The sequence below is a fragment of the Oncorhynchus tshawytscha genome, linkage group LG29 (assembly GCF_018296145.1).
Source record: "Oncorhynchus tshawytscha isolate Ot180627B linkage group LG29, Otsh_v2.0, whole genome shotgun sequence".
In the NCBI taxonomy this organism is placed as follows: Eukaryota; Metazoa; Chordata; class Actinopteri; order Salmoniformes; family Salmonidae; genus Oncorhynchus; species Oncorhynchus tshawytscha.
Genome location: NC_056457.1, coordinates 21,989,444 through 22,008,831, shown reverse-complemented (window position 1 = coordinate 22,008,831; position 19,388 = coordinate 21,989,444). Strand labels below are relative to the sequence as shown.

At 41.2% G+C, this 19,388-nt stretch overlaps 1 protein-coding gene across 1 annotated transcript in view; it reads right to left on the bottom strand.

The window, feature by feature from the left end:
• The window catches only part of LOC112227747 (dipeptidyl aminopeptidase-like protein 6), a 356,992-nt gene that overhangs the window by 303,051 nt on the left and 34,553 nt on the right, over window positions 1-19,388 (bottom strand). The window lies entirely within an intron of this gene.

Sequence of the window (19,388 nt, the reverse complement as noted above, 5' to 3'; positions counted from 1 at the left end):
CCATTGCATCATAGTTTAACCGTGTTAAAAGCTTTAGCAGGCTTAACATTTGTGGCCAAATGTTTGATAACTGTCAGAAGGTGAGTGTAGCTGGTGCATGAAGTCTGGCGCAGGAGAGCAAAATGAGTGAGAGACGTACTTTACAAAAAAATAGGCACAAGGTAAACAAATACACTTGACCAATAACCAACGGTAAATATTAAAGATGGGTCAGCGATGGCTAGAAGACCGGTGACGTCGACCGCCAAACGCCGCCCGAACAAGGAGAGGGACCGACGTCGGTGGAAGTCGTGACAGATAACGTTCTGAGTATAAGAAATACATACAATGCAAGCACTACAACTACGGAAAAAAACCTTTCCTTTCTATGTTCAATGCCCACTGGTCACACAGTAGGTGTTGACTGGAATCTCTATGCGCTAATAGAGAGGGGCGTGGGTAGCATATAGGACTGAAGTTCACAGACCACATCAGTCGGGAACCAACAGGACGCTTAACAGGTTCTATACTCTTAGAAAAAAGGGTTCCAAAAGGGATCTTCGGCTCTCCCTATAGGATAACCCTTTTTAGTCCCATGGTAGAACTCTTTTGGGTTCCATGTAGAATCCTCTGGGGAAAAGGTTCTACATGGAACCCAACAGGGTTCTTCAAAGGGTTCTTCTATGGGGACAGCCAAATAAACCTTCTAGGTTCTAGATAGCACCTTTTTTTCTAAGAGTCTATACCCACGCCATAAGACTGCTAAATTGTTGGTTAAATAGTTAACCAATACCTATCCGGACAATCTGCATGGACCCTTTTTACACTAACTCATTTGAGTCAATGCATATGCTACAGTTACTGTTTATTATCTATCCTGTTGCTTAGTCACTTTATCCCTACGTAGAGTTGAAGTCGGAAGTTTACATACACTTATATTGGCGTCATTAAAAGCAGTTTTTAAACCACTCCACAAATGTCTTGTTAACAAACTATAGTTTTGGCAAGTCGGTTAGGACATTTACTTTGTGCATGACACAAGTCATTTTTCCAACAATTGTTTACAGACAGATTATTTCACACACTGTATCACAATTCCAGTGGGACAGAAGTTTACATACAGTAAGTTGACTGTGCCTTTAAACAGCTTAGAAAAATCCAGAATGGCTTTAGAAGCTTCTGATTGGCTTACTGATATCATTTAAGTCAATTGGAGGTGTACCTGTGGATGTATTTCAAAGCCTACCTTCAAACTCAGTGTCATGGGAATATCAAAAGAAATCAGCCAAGACCTCAGAAAAAAAATTGTAGACCACAAGTATGGTTCATCCTTGGGAGCAATTTCCAAACACCTGAAGGTACCACGTTCATCTGTACAAACAATAGTACGCAAGTACAAACACCATGGGACCACGCAGCCATCATACTGCTCAGGAAGGAGACGTGTTCTGTCTCCTAGAGATGAATGTACTTCGGTGCAAAAAGTGCAAATCAATCCCAGAACAACAGCAAAGGACCTTGTGAAGATGCTGGAGGAAACAGGTACAAAAGTATCTATAGCCACAGTAAAACAAGTCCTATATCGACATAACCTGAAAGGCCGCTCAGCAAGGAAGACACCACTGCTCCAAAACCGCTATAAAAAGCTAGGCTACGGTTTGCAACTGCATATGGGGACAAAGATCATACTTTTTGGAGAACTGTCCTCTGGTCTGATGAAACAAAAATAGAACTGTTTGGCCATAATGACCATCGTTATGTTTGGAGGAAAAAGGGGGGTGCTTGCAAGCCGAAGAACACCATGCCAACAGTGAAGCACGGGGGTGGCAGCATCATGTTGTGGGGGTGCTTTGCTGCAGGAGGGACTGGTGCACTTCACAAAATAGAGGTCATCATGAGGTATGAAAATTATGTGAATATATTGAAGCAACAGCTCAAGACATCAATCAGGAAGTTAAAGCTTGGTCGTAAATGGGTCTTCCAAATGGACAATGACCCCAAGCATACTTCCAAAGTTGTGGCAAAATGGATTAAGGACAACAAAGTCCAGGTACTGGAGTGGCCATCACAAAGCCCTGACCTCAATCTTATAGAAGATTTTTGGGCAGAACTTAAAAAGCGTGTGTGAGCAAGGAGGCCTACAAACCTGACTCAGTTATACCAGCTGTCAGGAGGAATGGGCCAAAATTCACCCAACTTATTGTGGGAAGCTTGTGGAAGGCTACCCAAAATGTTTGACCCAAGCTAAACTATTGAAAGGCAATGCTACCAAATACTAATTGAGTGTATGTAAACTTCTGACCCACTGGGAATGTGATGAAAAAAATAAAAACTGAACTAAATCATTCTCTCTACTATTATTCTGACATTTCACATTCTTAAAATATAGTGGTGATCCTAACTGACCTAAGACAGGACATTTTTACGAGGATTAAATGTCAGGAATTGTGAACCACTGAGTATAAATGTATTTGGCTAAGGTGTATGTACACTTCCGACTTCAACTGTATATACAGGTATGTGTACATATCTATCTTAATTACCTCATACCCTTGCACATTGACACGGTGTAGGGCCCTTAAGTAAGTATTTCACTCTGTGGGGCTACACATGTTATTTATGAAGCATGTAACAAATACATTTGATTTGAGTCAGAGGGACTCCCTTGGGCTACCACAAGCTTCCACCACATTAGATATGACTATGTAGCAATTGCACCATCCAATACTGCAGCATCACAAAAATATTGTGAATCTAGAATGACTTTAAAAATAACCTAACTTGAATTATGTTGAGGGCTAGCTTACAAGGGAAATGCAATTTACCCAACTCTCCAAAACCTACCATTGAAAATTATAATACTTTGCTATGGCACCTGTCAATTCATATCATTTCATACTCATGATGGATTCCATCTAATTTATGAACTTTCAAGTGGACATCCAACCAAAGGTTTAAGATCTGCCACATGGCCAATGGCTGTCAGCTTGCCAATTTGACTGAGTCTTCCTCTGCCATGAGACGTTAGACAGTCCCCTCTATATGGGGCCAGCATTCACAAACTCATTTTGGTGCCCGCTGTTGCTTTTTCAGTGGGAAAAACCACCTGTAGCGGAGAATAGTCCCTCACAGAATGCAACGTAAATGGTCAACGCCTAGCTTGTGACCAAAAGGAAGACCCTGGAATTATAAAACAAGCTCCAAATTAACCAGTTGTAAAACCCGCAATTTGAGATTCAGCCCAAGTGAAGTGGACAGCAACATAATCTCAATTCTGAAGTTCAGCACCCCATGCCAGTGGACAGTGAGCGACAGTCTTAGAGTGTTTTCACATACAGTATAGTCCTCTTTAAAATAACCGATCTGAGTCCTCTTTAAAGTGAACTCTGGGGTAAAAAGAAAAAGGCTAAAGTACTCAGTTCTCTTTGTATTCACACTGCCCTTGCCTTTGAATGAGGACTCAACTCTATTACCAGTTCACTTCACCCATTTTGTGGTCCGAGTTCTCTTTGCATTCACATTGCTATGTTTAGAAAGGAACCAATATCTTTTTCCAACATTCACTCAATGCACAATTATTTTGTATCATATTTTTATTTAAATGCAATCTATTGGCTTCCAAAATGTAAGTATGTATTTATAGCTGTCTGATAACATGTTCCGATGAAATGGCTTGTCCTGCACTTCGTTACACTCAATGCAGGACAAGCCATTTCATCAGAATGTGTTATCGGACATCTAGAAATGCATACTTACATTTCAGAAGCCAATAGATTGCATTTAGATAAAATATGAAACATAATAATTGAAATCAGAAAATACTTTTAACATGTAAATATTATTGGTAACATAATAAATAACAGAAGAATAACTGCAGATTAAATAATGCTGTCATTGAAAATTGTACATTCCAAGTAGTCTACTGCCCCTTTAAGAGCTAGAATTGAATTTGCATCATGTTGTGATTCTCAGCAAATATGTTGTTGTCTTCTCACACTATTAAAACCCCACAATCGAAATAAACAGTTTATGAAGCTCTCTTAAACAGTTTATGAAGCACATAATCTTCTCTCTTTTGTGGCACCAATGTGAGAGTTTATGGCAGGGGAAACAGTGTTGCAGTGGTCTAGTGTGAGGGTTTATGGCAGGGAGAACGGTGTTGCAGTGGTCTAGTGTGAGGGTTTATGGCAGGGAGAACGGTGTTTCAGTAGTCTAGTGTGAGGGTTTATGGCGGGGGAAACAGTGTTGCAGTGGTCTAGTGTGAGGGTTTATGGGAGGGAGAACGGTGTTGCAGTGGTCTAGTGTGAGGGTTTATGGCAGGGAGAACGGTGTTTCAGTAATCAAGTGTGAGGGTTTATGGAAGGGGGAACGGTGTAGCAGTAGTCTAGTGTGTAGTGCGGGAATAATGACAAGTGAACCTGGGGAGCTTTGTGTTCACATTGCCCTACAAAAGGGAACTATACCTCGGAATTTAAGTAAACCGAACTCGGATCACCTCTCGAGATGGTTCACTTCGAGGGCTCTTTTGAGGGGTCTGAGTTCCTTTGGAGTGTTCACACTGCACACAAAAAATAAGCTAACTGCACTGAGTTCACAAAAATTGACTGAAAAGGACCAAGTGTGAAAACACCCTTCCTTAGGTTCAGCCATCCCCACTGGGAGATCAAAAATCCAGGGACAATCTCAATTGCATTTCCTTGATTCCTTACTTCCTCTCTCATCGAGACCTTCTCAAAAGCCATTGGATGAGAAGGGCAGAGGGAAGGGATGGCTTTTGAGAAGGAGGCAAGAAGAGAGGACATGAGGAATCAATGATATGCAAATGAGATTCTTCTCTCCGCCAGTAAGGCCTAAGCAGGAAGTAAGAAGCATAAAAGACAGGGAGAATAACAAAATTGTTTGCTAGCCTGTTTTTTTTAGCCAAAAGTACTTTACCAAACAAACCTTTAGAATTCTAAATGATAGGGAATAAATTGCACTTAAACAAAAAATAGACCTCTACATGGTTTCTAAGAAAGTAAAGTGTCATGTGTGACCACCCCCCAGTGCTGACCATATTAATTTCCACAAAGTGTGAGATGAGAGGTGATGGATTCACCTTCTGAAGCTCACAGTAGTATCCTGACAGAACAGGCTGGTCTCATAGACTAGATGTAACATAGTAAATGAAAATCCAGGACACTCAAACTAGTATGATATGTTATGCTTTGTATGGTTACATAAGACAGAAGGCAAAAAAGAAAGGAGCGTGGTTGGTCGGGGTGGATGGGTTGGCGTATAACACTAATGTCTAGCAACCCAAAGGTTGCATGTTCAAATCGCATCATTATGGACAACTTTAGAATTTTGAAACTACTTACTTTGCAACTACTTACTACTTTTTTTTAGCTACTTTGCAACTACTTAGCATGTCAGCTAACCCTTCCCCTAACCCTAACCTTAACCCATAACCAATAACCTAGCTAACGTTAGCCACCTAGCTAACGTTAGCCACCTAGCTAACGTTAGCCACCTAGCTAACGTTAGCCACCTAGCTAACGTTAGCCACCTAGCTAACGTTAGCCACCTAGCTAACGTTAGCCACCTAGCTAACGTTAGCCACCTAGCTAACGTTAGCCACCTAGCTAACGTTAGCCACCTAGCTAACGTTAGCCACCTAGCTAACGTTAGCCACCTAGCTAACGTTATCCACAACTAATTGGAATTCGTAACATATTACACATATTTAAAATTCAGAACATATTGTACAAATTGCAATTCATAACATATCATACAAATTGTAATTTGTAACATACACTATATATATACACGTTTTTTTAGACACTCCTTCAAATAAGTTGATTTGGTTATTTCAGCCACACCCGTTGCTGACAGGTGTATAAAATTGAGCACACAGCCATGCAATCTCCGTAGATAAACATTGACAGTAGAATGGCCTTTCTGAAGAGCTCAGTGATTTTCAACGTGGCATCCTATGCCACCTTTCCAACAAGTCTGTTTGTCAAATTTCTTCCCTGCTCGATCTGCCCTGGTTAACTAAGTTTTTGCCCTGCTAAAGCTGCCCTGGTTAACTGTAGATGCTGTTATTGTGAAGTGGAAATGTCTAAGAGCAACAACGCCTCTGCCGCGAAGTGGTAGGCCACACAAGCTCAGAGTGCATAAAAATCGTCTGTCCTCGGTTGCAAAACCTACTACCGAGTACCAAAGTGCCTCTGGAAGCAACTCTAGCACAAGAACTGTTGGTCGGGAGCTTCATGAAATTGGTTTCTATGGCTGAGCAGCTGCACACAAGCCTAACATCACCATGAGCAATGCCAAGCGTCGGCAGGAGTACTGTAAAGACATTGGACTCTGGAGCAGTGGGAACGCGTTTTCTGGAGTGATGAGTCATGCTTCACCATCTGGCAGTCCGACGGACGAATCTGGGTTTGGCGGATGCCAGGAGAACGCTACCTACCCAAATGCATAGTGCCAACTGGAAAGTTTGGTGGAGGAGGAATCCTGGTCTGGGGATGTTTTTCATGGTTCAGGCTAGGTCCTTTAGGGAAGTGAAGGGAAATATTAACACGACAGCATACAATGACATTCTAGACGATTCTGTGCTTCCAACTTTCCAACCAAGAATAGATATAGCCCTTGGTTCACTCCAGACCTGTCTGCCCTTGACCAGCACAAAAACATCCTGTGGCATTAGCATCGAATAGTCCCCGTGATATGCAACTTTTCAGGGAAGTTAGGAACCAATATACACAGGCAGTTAGGAAAGCTAAGGCTAGCTTTTTTAAACAGAAATATGCATCCTGCAGTACAAACTCAAAAAAGTTCTGGGACACGGTAAAGCCCATGGAGAATAAGAGCAACTCATCCAAGCTACCCACTGCTCTGAGGCTAGGAAACACTGTTACAACCGACAAATCCACTATAATTGAGAATTTCAATAAGCATTTTCTCTACGGCTGGCCATGCTTTCCACCTGGCTACCCCTACCCCGGTCAACTACCCGGCACCCACCACAGCAACCCGCCAAAGCCCCCCACCATTTCTCCTTCACCCATATCCAGACAGCTGATGTTCTGAAAGAGCTGCAAAATCTGGACCCCTACAAATCAGCCGGGTTAGACAATCTGGACCCTCTTTTTCTTAAATTATCTGCCGAAATTGTTGCAACCCCTATTACTAGCCTGTTCAAACTCTCTTTTATCGTCTGAGATTCCCAAAGATTGGAAAGCTGCCGCGGTCATCCCCCTCTTCAAAGGGGGAGACACTCTAGACCCAAACTGCTACAGACCTATTCTATCCTACCCTGCATCTCTAAGGTCTTCGAAAGCCAAGTTAACAAACAGATTACTGACCATTTTGAATCACATCGTACCGTCTCCGCTATGCAATCTGGTTTCCGAGCTGGTCATGGGTGCACCTCAGCCACACTCAAGGTCCTTAACGATATCATAACCACCATCGATAAGAGACATTACTGTGCAACTCTATTCATCAACCTGGCCAAGGCTTTCGACTCTGTCAATCACCACATTCTTATTGGCAGGCTCAACAGCCTTGGTTTCTCAAATGATTGCCTCGCCTGGTTCACCAACTACTTTTCTGATAGAGCTCAGTGTGTCAAATCGGAGGGCCTGTTGTCCGGACCTCTGGCAGTCTCTATGGGGGTGCCACAGGGTTCAATTCTCGGGCCGACACTCTTCTCTGTATACATCAATGATGTCGCTCTTGCTGCTGGTGATTCTCTAATCCAACTCTACGCAGACGACACAATTCTGTATACTACTGGCCCTTCTTTGGACACTGTGTTAACTAACCTCCAGACGAGCTTCAATGCCATACAACTCTCCTTCCGTGGCCTCCAACTGCTCTTAAACACAAATTAAACTAAATGCATGCTATTCAACCGATCATTGCCCGCACCTGCCTGCCCATCCAGCATCACTACTCTGAACGGCTCTGACTTAGAATACGTGGATAACTACAAATACCTAGGTGTCTGCCGAGACTGTAAACTCTCCTTCCAGACTCACATTAAGCATCTCCAATCAAAAATTGAATCTAGAATTGGCTTCCTATTTCGCAAACAAAGCTTCCTTCACTCATGCTGCCAAACATACCCTCGTAAAACTGACCATCCTACCGATCCTTGACTTCGGTGATGTCATCTATAAAATAACCTCCAACACTCTACTCAGCAAACTGGATGTAGTCTATCACAGTGCCATCCATTTTGTCACCAAAGCCCCATATACTACCCACCACTGCGACCTGTACACTCTCGTTGGCTGGCCCTCGCTTCATACTCGTCGCCAAACCCACTGGCTACAGGTTATCTACAAGTCTCTGCTAGGTAAAGCCCCACCCTATCTCAGCTCGCTGGTCACCATAGCAGCACCCACTCGTAGCACACGCTCCAGCAGGTATATCTCACTGGTCACCCACAAAGCCAATTCCTCCTTTGTTCGCCTTTCCTTCCAGTTCTCTGCTGCCACTGACTGGAACAAACTGCAAAAATCATTGAAGCTGGAGATTCCCATCTCCCTCACTAGCTTTAAGAACCATCTGTCAGAGCAGCTCACAGATCACTGCACCTGTTCATAGCCCATCTGTATACAGCCCATCTATCTACCTCATTCCCATACTGTATTTATTTATTTTGCTCCTTTTGCACCACAGTATCTCTACTTGCACATCCATCTTTTGCACATCTACCATTCCAGTGTTTAATTGCCATATTGTAATTACTTCGCCACAATGGCCTATCTATTGCCTTAAATCCCTTATTTGACCTTATTTGCACTCACTGTATATAGACTTTTTCTTTACTTTTTTTCTTTTATTTATTATTGACTGTATGATTTGTTCATTCCATGATTAACTCTGCGTTGTTGTATGTGTCGAACTGCTATGCTTTATCTTGGCCAGGTCGCAGTTGCAAATGAGAACTTGTTTTCAACTAGCTTACCTGGTTAAATAAAGGTGAAATAAATCTAAATAAAACAGTTCCAGTGAAGGGAAATATTAATGCGACAGCATACAATGACATTCTAGACGATTCTGTGCTTTCAACTTTGTGGAAACAGTTTGGGGAAGGCCCTTTCCTGTTTCAGCATTAGAATGCCCCCGTGCACAAAGCGAGGTCCATACAGAAATGGTTTGTCGAGATCGGTGTGGAAGAACTTGACTGGTCTGCACAGAGCTCTGACCTCAACCCCATCGGTCACCTTTGGGATGAATTGGGACGCCGACTACGAGCCAGGCCGAATCGCCCAACATCAATGCCAGACCTCACTAATGTTCCTGTGGCTGAATGGAAGCAAGTCCGCTGCATCAATGTTCCAACATCTAGTGGAAAGCCTTCCCAGAAGATTGGAGGTGAGATGTTCGACAAGCAGGTATCCACGTACTTTTGGTCATGTAGTGTATCATTCTAAATGGATGATGGAAATCCACAAATTAATACCAACCATACAAAGCATAACACTGTACTAGTTTTAGTGTCCCGTATTTTCGTTTACTATGTCACGTCTACCCCTGAATCCAGGTTGGACAGAACATTCTACCTGCTGGGTAGAGAAAACTGCATGTCTCACACAAATCAGACTTCAAATTCTATTACACCAGAGGGGTGCTGCCACAGAAACCTAATAAGAAGTCTCTCCAGGCCAGCCAAGCCATTAGTGCTGAGGGAACTGAGGGCCCCATGTGGCTCAATTGGTAAAGCATGGAGCTTGGAAAGCATTGGTTTAATTCTCAAAGGGGGGACCAGTATGAAAAAGTACAAACATGTATACACTCACTACTGTAAGTAGTTAAGGGTAAGAGCATCTGCTAAAGGACTAAATATGTCAATGTAATGTAAATGGAACTCTGAGGATAGACAGTATAAACATATATGTGATGGCACTGCTACCTTGCTATACGCAAACCTTAATGAACTTTCATTAAGGATCTAAGATGCTCATGTTGTTTTGTCAATACCACATTGAAATGTAACCTTTATTTACACTGGGTGATTTCCATTGAGATAAAAAATCTATTTTGCATGAGAGAACCATTCAAGATGGCAGCAGTCAGCAACATAAAGGCTAATGAACTAAGCAGAAACGTCCAGTGTGCTAATAGCTAATAATCTCTATTACATTCCTATGTTTTTCTTAATGCCAAGTAGTGCAGCGGAGCAGCGGTCTAAGGCACTGCATCTCAGTGCTAGAGGCGTCAATACAGACCCTGGTTTGATACCGGGCTGTATCACAACCAGCTGTGATCGGTAGTCCCATAGGGCGGAGCACAATTGGCCCAGTGTTGTCTGGGTTAGGGGAGGGTTTGGCCCGGGGTAGGCCGTAATTGTAAAATAAGAATGTGTTCTTCACTGACTTGCCTGATTAAGGTTAATTAAGGTTAAATAAAATATAAATCAATGGAAATTCCTCCATTCTTTAGGCAACCTACGTTCATGTGGGATGCATGCATTACATTCATTTTGGGACACATTATGAACTGGTCTTGACCCCAAAACCTGTAACACTATATGCATAAGTTATGCAATAATCGGCTCATATCATCCCTAAAGTTTTGCTTATTTCCACATTAGGCACAGTTCTATCCTCATGGCACTGAGGGCTGCAGAAGAAATCTGTCGCAACCATGTTGGGCACAGAGGCCCAGCCAACAGCTGCCTGAGAGAGAAAATGGCTGGCCAGGGATGGATACCCACCAGAGAAAGCAGTTGACCGGCACAAAGAAGGCAGCAGCAGCTAACTGAACTCCATGGGGGCTGGTCGGGGAGTTCTGCACAGTGACGGGAGAAGCTGTAGTGTTGACATTGTCGATGTGTGCAAATTTAAGAACCCAAAAGCTGTGTGTGCGTGGCAATGCATGTACTTTGTGTGTGTGTGTGTGTGTGTGTGGTGTTTGTGTGTGTGTGTATTCCAGTGACGCAAGAGGGTGTTGTTGACATAGATACTGAATACAAATCCAAGACACCTACCAAGTCTTTCTGTGTGCAGTTGTGCAATTATGCAAGGAGGTGGTGTGTTGACATGATAGGTCTGTACACATCCAAAATAGAACCAAATGGATAGCTGAACTGAGATATTTAATCTACACCTCCAAGTGTGAACAAGTGTGTGTCCTCAGTCTTTAGGTGTCACTGTCCAAGCATGAACACAGACACAAAGAGTATGGCCATTTCAAGACAAAATATGGAGGAAGACTCAGAAGAGGAGACGCCTTAGGGGCTAAAGTGATTAAAAGTCTACCAAAATCCTGAATTGATTGGCCTAGATTCCCGTGAGAATTAGTCAAGACAAGTTTCATTCTGGTGACAGCAATCATCCAGCACAATAAACTCAACTGGGACAGCCCAAGTGAAATCAATAGCTTCATTATTAACTGCATTACTCAATCCAATAATATCACAGACTCCTCTCTGGTTTTTCTCTAACAAACAAACCTTAAGATATATTTTACTTATTTCAAGATGGTGGAATTTAGAAGATGAGGATTATAATTCATGGAAAACATGTTGTAGGGTTTGATACATTTTTCGTTAGGGCAAATCAAGTCTGACATTTTGAAGTGGAAATTAAAAAATTTAGAAGCCTTTTAAAACCTTGAATATACTACAAGTTTGCATTTCTTGACATGCAGGAACAAAAGAGTGATCAAATTAAGAGCCTACATCTGTCCAACTGGAGCCCCTGCTAACCCGAGTTTTCCCTCCTTGAGAAGCCCGGTGCCACACAGTTGAAGAGACAGGGAAAGTAATGTAAGAACGACAGTTTGTGCCATAATTCTGTTACCAAACTTTGGATCTGTACTGTTCTTCAAGTAAATCTGAAATGATTAAATGTCATCCTTGTGCCTTGTATGGTTTGTTAAATTTGCAATCGGTTTTTGTTTGACATACATTTTAAAGTGAAAAAGTCTCAGCATCATTCTGTTACTGTGGAAATTGCACAGTGGTATCATCTTGACAAGACACTACGTGACCTTCCTTGCCCTGCTCTGTCATGGCAAGAGATAAGTATTATCCTAATGAATTCGGCAGCAGATGTCATTAATCTTACACTTGGACTCCAAACTGATGTTTAGAGGTCTATCAGCATAGCAGTAGGCATCTACAGTTGAAGTCGGAAGTTTACATACACCTTATCCAAATACATTTAAACTCAGTTTTTCAAAATTCCTGATATTTAATCCTAGTACAAATTCCCTGTCTAAAGTCAGTTAAGATCACAACTTTATTTTAAGAATGTGAAATGTCAGAATAATAGTAGAGCAAATGATTTAGTTCAGCTTTTATTTCTTTCATCACATTCCCAGTTGGTCAGAAGTTCACATACACTCAATTCGTATTTGGTAGCATTGCACACGCTTTTTCAGTTCTGCCCACAAATTTTCTATGGGATTGAGGTCAGGGCTTTGTGATGGCCACTCCAATACCGTGACTTTGTTGTCCTTAAGCCATTTTGCCACAACTTTGGAAGTATGCTTGGGGTCATTGTCCATTTGAAAGACCCATTTAGGACCAAGCTTTAACTTCCTGACTGATGTCTTGAGACACCCCCACAACATGATGCTGCCACCGCTGTGCTTCACGGTTGGGATGGTGTTCTTCGGCTTGCAAGCCTCCCCCTTTTTCCTCCAAACATAACAATGGTCATTATGGCCAAACAGTTTTATTTTTGTTTCAACAGACCAGAGGACATTTCTCAAAAAGGTACAATATTTGCCCCCATGTGCAGTTGCAAACTGTAGTCTGGCTTTTTTATGGCGGTTTTGGAGCAGTGGTGTCTTCTAGGCTGAGCAGCCTTTCAGGTTATGTCGATATAGGACTCGTTTAACTGTGGATATAGTACCTTTTGTACCTGTTTCCTCCAGCATCTTCACAAGGTCCTTTGCTTTTGTTCTGGGATTGATTTGCACTTTTCGCACCAAAGTACATTCATCTCTAGGAGACAGAACGCATCTCCTTCCTGAGCGATATGACGGCTGCGTGGTCCCATGGTGTTTATACTTGTGTACTATTGTTTGTACAGATGAACGTAGTACTTTCAGTCGTTTGAAAATTGCTCCCAAGGATGAACCAGACCTGTGGAGGTGGCTGACCTTGGCTGATTTCTTTTGATTTTCCCATGATGTCAAGCAAAGGGGCACTGAGTTTGAAGGTAGGCCTTGAAATACATCCACAGGTACACCTCCAATTGACTCAAATGATGTCAATTAGCCTATCAGAAGCTTCTAAAACCATGACATCATTTTCTGGAATTTTCCAAGTTGTTTAAAGGCACAGTCAACTTAATGTATGTAAACTTCTGACACACTGGAATTGTGATACAGTGAATGACAAGTGAAATAATCTGTCTGTAAACAATTGTTGGAGAAATTACTTGTGTCATGCACATAGTAGATGTCCTAACCGACTTGCCAAAACTATAGTTTGTTAACAAGAAATTTGTGGAGTGGTTGAAAAACGAGTTTTAATGACTCCAATCTAAGTGTATGTAAAGTTCAACTGTACATAATAATGGTAAAGATCTAAGGATTGCATTTTTATGACTAAAAATATAAACATGAGCTGCCATTCCACAATGAGTTTGTAAAAATAAAACTTAGCTTTAGATTAGACCAACTACTGAATGTTCCAAAGACAGGTCACATTTTGCATTTGGTTGACAACAACACAAACACAGGCTAAATTGTATTGTAAAGTGTCCTTAGAGTACTACAAACATAACAGAAATTGCTGTGTGGTAGCAAAGTTATCGTAGTTGCTTTTCTCCTTAAGGACACTTTTTTTGTCTCCTGAAGTATCTGTTGAGCACACCTGAATATTAATGGAACAGTTGCTGTGAACAGCAGGCATCTGTCAGGAGCCTGGATCAGATTCATCACTTTAACCTGCTCAGGGAGAAGTGATGAGCTTCTGGAGCACAGCAGCTGCTTCGCTTTCCACATCTCACACTTCAAGAGTTGACGGAGACGTGTGTGTGTGTGTGTGTGTGTGTGTGTGTGTGTGTGTGTGTGTGTGTGTGTGTGTGTGCGCGCGTGTGTGTGTAAAAGTTATCGAGTACATACAAACCCCTTCAAGGTCGGATTTATGACTGATATTCAGTACTATACACATTTACCCTGATATAAGTGGCCATAGGGGTGGTTTGTACGGTACAGTGTGTTGTACTTCAGTGGTTAAATGATATATCGATTATCTTGAGTGGTCATTCAGAAAGAACATTAGTTCTGTTGGAATGGCTAATCCGTTCACCAGCTAATGCATTTCTATTTGATCTTGACATTTTCAAATTTTGTTGTGTTACAGCTTGAATTTTACATTTATTAAATTTAGATTTTGTGTCACTGGCCTACACACAATACCCCCATAATGTCGAAGTGGAATTCTGTTATTATACATTTTTTTAAATTAATACAAAATTCAAAGCTGAATTGTCTTGAGTCAGTAAGTATTCAATCTCTTTGTTATGGAAAGCCTAAATAAATTCAGGAGAAAAAATTTGCTTAACAAGTCACATAATACAGTTACATGATTTTTGAATGATCGCCTCATCTCTGTATCCCACACATACAATTATCCATAAGGTCCCTGAGTTGAGCAGTGATTTTCAAACACAAATTCAACCACAGGGAGGTTTTTCAATGCCTCGCAAAGAAGGGCACCTATTGGTAGATGGGTAAAAAGGAAAAAAAGCAGACATTGAATATCCCTTTGAGCATGGTGAAGTTATTAATTACACTTTGGATAGTGTATCAATACACCCAGTCACTACAAAGACACTACAAAGTTACATGTGTCCTTCCTAACTCAGTTGCCGGAGAGGAAGGAAACCACTAACGGATTTCAATGGTGACTTTAACCCAGTTACAGAGTTTAATGGCTGTGACAGGAGAAAACTGAGGATGGATCAACAACATTGTAGTTCCTCCACAATACTAGCCTAATTGACAGTGAAATGGGGGAAGCCTTTATAGAATAAAACTATTCCAAAAGATGCATCCTGTTTGCAACAAGTCACTAAAGTAATTCTGCAAAAAAATGTGGCAAAGTAATTCACTTTTTGTCCTGAATACAGTGTTTTGGATTTCCCCAAACATTACAACACATTACTGAGTACCACTCTCCATATTTTAAAATATAGTGGTGGCTGCTTCATGTTATGGGTATGCTTGTAAATTGTTAAGGACTGGGGAGTTTTTCAGGATAAAAAAACTAAATGGAGCTAAACACAGGAAAAATCCAAGAGGATAACCTGGTTCGGTCTGCTTTCCACCAGACACTGGCAGATGAATTCACCTTTCAGCAGGACAATAACCTAAAACACAAGGTCAAATCTACACTGGAATTGCTTACCAAGAAGAAAGTGAATGTTCCTGAGGCCGAATTCTGACTTAAATCTTCTTGAAGATCTATGGCCAGACCTAAAAATCATTGCCTACCAATGATCAACAGCCAATATGAGCTTGAAGAATTTTGAAAAGAATAATGGGCAAATGTTGCACAATTCAGGTGTGGAAAGCTCTTAGAAACTTACCCAGAAAGACTCACGGCTGTAATCGCTGTCAAAGGTGCTTCTACAAAGTATTGACTCTGGGGTGTGAATACCTATGTAAATGTGATATTTATTTATTTAATTTCCCCCAAAAAATCTAACATTTCTCAAAACATGTTTTCACTTTGTCACTATGGGGTATTGTGTGTAGATGGGGAAGAAAAAACATTCAGGCTGCAACACAACAAATATGGAATATGTCAAGGGGAATATATAAATATATACATATGAATACTTTCTGAAGGCAGTGTAAGTAAGTATTGATTTAAAAAAGAAAAAACACTGACTTCATTTAGTAGTTTCTGCTAACAGGACCACCAGGTACTCTCATAACTGGGAATGATCAGTGAAATGATCAGTGTCTTGTCTAACAGGACATTCCTGTCACAGTAGCTGATTCTCTTCAGCGCCGTTATCACACACATCTTAAAATATGAGTTCAGTGTAAACAAGCATAGATGTGGTGCAAATTAGTTTTTGATGACAACGACCGTATGTAATGAAGGCGGTTTGGTGAAACGTGTTAGTGTGATGAGTAAACTTGCCTGAGACCTGAAGACTTGCGTTAGCTCGCCAAGCTAATGCTTTGGCTTTAGTTCAGTGAGTTAACACAGTGTTGTGGAATGTATTCAGCAGAAAATATTTGACTGACTTGCTTTGACTGATGCAGAACCAACAGCCACAGCAGTAAAAGGTAATCTGTGCTCATTTGAAATGGGCTGCATTCAGATACGTCTTTAGAAATGGCACACTTTCATCACTTGTCACGGTCTGCGGATTCCGAATATCTCCTGTGAACGCCCTATTTGGGAAGATTGAGTACAAGAATATGCTTTACTGTCTGTTACCGGGAGAGACGCACAACTCATATCACATTCCCCAAGGTGGTTTCTGGGACAACAGAGTGGCCATCAATCAACTGGGTTGTAATCTCTGCAACGACCGCTTTCAGTATTCAAATTACTGACACCTTAGCGTGTGCCCGTGCATACTCCACACTTATAGCAATAAATAATTAAAAGTCCACTGGTGGGGCGTCGTAGACCAAAACTGAATTATCAGCAAGGATGTGTGAGTGTAGGTGTAAAGCCCTGAGCTTTGTGAAAATCTCCTCACGGATATCATAATACTGTACCCTATTCAAAAGAGTGAGAGCACTGCAAACAAATACAGTACAAAGTAAACAAATATGCCAGGATACAAAGAGAGAGGACAAAGAGACGATACCACAGGAGGACGGGCTCGTGGTAATGACTGGAGCGGAATCAGTGGAATGGTATCAAATACATAAAACACATGGTCTTCAGGTGTTTGATGCCATTCTATGTATTTATTTATTTTACCTTTATTTAACTAGGCAAGTCAGTTAAGAACAAATGTTGCAGACATTATTATGAGCAGTTCTCCCCTCAGCAGCCTCCTGTGGAGGATACATATCGTAGTCAATGGCCTACAGCGTTGACAATTTTACAATGTCTCAGAAAATCAAAGGCTGGAATCTCACATCAAAGCAGTCGGCCGTCTTCTTAGCAGCAAATGATAAGTCAAAACGAGATTGATGGATGGCAGGTCTTTTCTATGAAACACCTTCAAGTAACTAGTAGAAAGAGGAGGAAGGGAAGCGCTACTAAGGTACACAAAAATACATTTTGGTAGACAGAAGGTGCTCTTTGGTAAAAGGGGAGAATTGGTCATCAAAAATATAGGAGGACCAAGGCACTCTTCATATAATTAATTAAAATGCCTTCATTTGTATTGTATGTTCAATAGAAACAAAGTTTTAAAAATCTGACGCGTTTCGGCTGCATGGCCTTTGTCAGGGAGTACTCCAGCTGAAACGTGTCGGATTTTTAAAACTTTGTTTCTATTGAACATGCCATACAAATAAAGGAATTTGTATTAATTATGTGAAGATTGCCTTGGTCCTCCTTTCTTTTTGATGACCTTCAACTAACTCTTGAAAAGACTAAACATTCTCCTAGATCAGGGTTCCCCAACTGGAAGCCCAGTTAATTTATTTGTCCCCACAAGTTCTGAAGAAACATTTTTGATTTATAAGTATTTATGGTTTTTATTTTTTATTGGTGGACATAAAAGACTAAAAACAACAGTAAATAAGCTCCAAGTGATTTTAATTTTGGAAATCTGTTCCAAAGTATTCCCATGCATATTAGAGATATGTATGTTATATGTTATCTTAAACAAATGTAAGTAAGGTTTGAAATTATTATGTTTTAGTTTGGGCTTCTTGCGGTCAATTTGCAGTCTACAAATGATTTGTTACTGTGTTCCGGCCCCCTGACTATTCACTGAAAAAAAAATCTGCTTGCGGCTGAATCTAGTTGACGATCTCTGTCCTAGGTGCTCTTTGTGAATTCCCCAAACTACTAGTTGCATATCACTGCATTGTCTTTCATATAAAGGTGATAGAAAAGAAAGATATAGCTCATCCTTAACCGGTCTCCCTCAGTGGGTGGTGGTGGGGAGGAAATAATGATACAGCTGTTCAAAACCATACAGGATGTGCTGTTGTTGGTAGGAGTCCAACTTCATACAATAAATCTGTTTATCCCAAAGGACAGAGGAGATTGAGTTGTTTTCCAAGTTGCACCTGCATACTTGTTCAACTTTATATGCGTGTACATGTGAGATAATTTCCAGTTTTATTTAGCTTGTGTTTAGACAGGCAGCCTAATTCAGATTATTTTTTATTCAATATTGGTCACTTAACCAATCAGATCACCCCTGAAAAAGAGCTGGTGTGAAAAGGTCTGATGTGATTGGTCAAAGACCAATTAGTGGAAAAAATATCAGAATCGGGCTGCCTGTCTTGTAATGGTCGTCGTTGAAGGATGAAGGATCGGACCAAAGAGCAGCGTGGTAATTGTTCGTGATTTTACTGGATCAACAAACACTCAAACAAAATAAACCAAGAGGGAAAACCGAAACAGTCCTGTCAGGTGCAGAACACTAAACAGGAAAACAACTACCCACAAAACACAGTTGGGAAAAATATGAGTATGATTCTCAATCAGAGACAATGATAGACAGCTGCCTCTGATTGAAAACCACACCCGGACAAACACATAGAAATAGAAAACATAGAAATAAAGAAACTAGAATGCCCATCCTAGTTACACCCTGGCCTAACCAAAATAGAGAATAAAAGCCTCTCTATGGCCAGGGCGTGACATGTCTAAACACTCTCCAGCAACTGAGTTAGAAAGGACACCTGTATCTTTGTAGTGACTGGGTGTATTGATACACCATCCAAAGTGTAATTAATAACTTCACCATGCTCAAAGGGATATTCAATGTCTGCTTTTTTCATTTTTACCCATCTACCAACAGGTACCCTTTTTTGCGAGGCATTGAAAAACCTCCCTGGTCTTTGTGGTTGAATCTGTGTTTGAAATTAACTGCTCGACTGAGGGACCTTACAGATAATTGTATGTGTGAGATACAGAGATGAGGCAGCCATTGGCCAATCCAAAACCCCGCTCTACTATCCACTTCCCCTACTCCTCTCCTTTTGATTTAACACATCCTCCACCATTTTCAAGAGTGTCCCAAGGCTGAGGGGGTGAAAATCATTGAGGGACTAACTGACAAGGCTAATTTAATGCCAAAGTAGTCACAGAGGCTGCAGACAAATGGATTGCTAATACAAAATGTTGAGCGATAGTGTGAGGAGAAATGAGTTTCAACCTGGGTTGTCTGCACTTCACACGACTGTGTTAACCTGTTGTGTTAACCTGTTGAGCTACCTAGACATTACCTTGGCAAGCTAACAAGTCTTCAGGCCTCAGGCAAGGAGGTCAGAGACCTGGCAGTATGGTG